Below are 1,439 nucleotides of genomic sequence, written 5' to 3' on the forward strand. Positions count from 1 at the left end.
ATTATCCATAGTGCCCAGGGATGTGCAGATTAAGGTGGATTCACTATGGCACATTCACCCCCAGTCAGTCAGTGTCGGGGTGTTTGGGGGAATTACCCCCCAGTCAGTGTCGGGGTGTTTGGAGGAATTACCCCCCAGTCAGTGTTGGGGTGTTTGGGGGAATTACCCCCCAGTCAGTGTCAGGGTGTTTGGGGAGTTACCCCCCAGTCAGTGTCGGGGTGTTTGGGGGGAATTACCCCCCAGTCAGTGTCGGGGTGTTTGGTTTGGGGGGAATTACCCCCCAGTCAGTGTCGGGGTGTTTGGGGGGATTACCTCCCAGTCAGTGTCGGGGTGTTTGGGGTGAATTACCCCCCAGTCAGTGTCGGGGTGTTTGGGGTGAATTACCCCCCAGTCAGTGTCGGGGTGTTTGGGTTGAATTACCCCCCAGTCAGTGTCGGGGTGTTTGGGGAATTACCCCCCAGTCAGTGTCGGGGTGTTTGGGGGGAATTACGCCCCAGTCAGTGTCGAGGTGTTTGGGGGAATTACCCCCCAGTCAGTGTCGGGGTGTTTGGGGAATTACCTCCCAGTCAGTGTCGGGGTGTTTGGGGGGAATTACCCCCCAGTCAGTCGGGGGGTTTGGGGGGAATTACCCCCCAGTCAGTGTCGGGGTGTTTGAGGGAATTACCCCCCAGTCAGTGTCGGGGTGTTTGGGGGGAATTACCCCCCAGTCAGTGTCAGGGTGTTTGGGGGAATTACCCCCCAGTCAGTGTCGGGGTGTTTTGGGGGAATTACCCCCGAGTCAGTGTCGGGGTGTTTGGGGGGAATTACCCCCCAGTCAGTGTCGGGGTGTTTGGGGGGAACTACCCCCCAGTCAGTGTCGGGGTGTTTGGGGGGAATTACCCCCCAGTCAGTGTCGGGGTGCTTGGGGGAATTACCCCCCAGTCAGTGTCGGGGTGTTTGGGGGAATTAACCCCCAGTCAGTGTCGGGGTGTTTGGGGGGAATTACCCCCCAGTCAGTGTCGGGGTGTTTGGGGGAATTACCCCCCAGTCAGTGTCGGGGTGTTTGGGGGGAATTACCCCCAGTCAGTGTCGGGGTGTTTGGGGGAATTACCCCCCAGTCAGTGTCGGGGTGTTTGGGGAATTACCCCCTAGTCAGTGTCGGGGTGTTCGGGGGGAATTACCCCCCAGTCAGTGTCGGGGTGTTTGGGGGAATTACCCCCCAGTCAGTGTCGGGGTGCTTGGGGGAATTACCCCCCAGTCAGTGTCGGGGTGCTTGGGGGAATTACCCCCCAGTCAGTGTCGGGGTGCTTGGGGGAATTACCCCCCAGTCAGTGTCGGGGTGCTTGGGGGAATTACCCCCCAGTCAGTGTCGGGGTGCTTGGGGGAATTACCCCCCAGTCAGTGTCGGGGTGCTTGGGGGAATTACCCCCCAGTCAGTGTCGGGGTGTTCGGGGGGAATT

This window comes from Chiloscyllium plagiosum, unplaced genomic scaffold (genome assembly GCF_004010195.1).
Source record: "Chiloscyllium plagiosum isolate BGI_BamShark_2017 unplaced genomic scaffold, ASM401019v2 scaf_78773, whole genome shotgun sequence".
Taxonomy (NCBI): Eukaryota; Metazoa; Chordata; class Chondrichthyes; order Orectolobiformes; family Hemiscylliidae; genus Chiloscyllium; species Chiloscyllium plagiosum.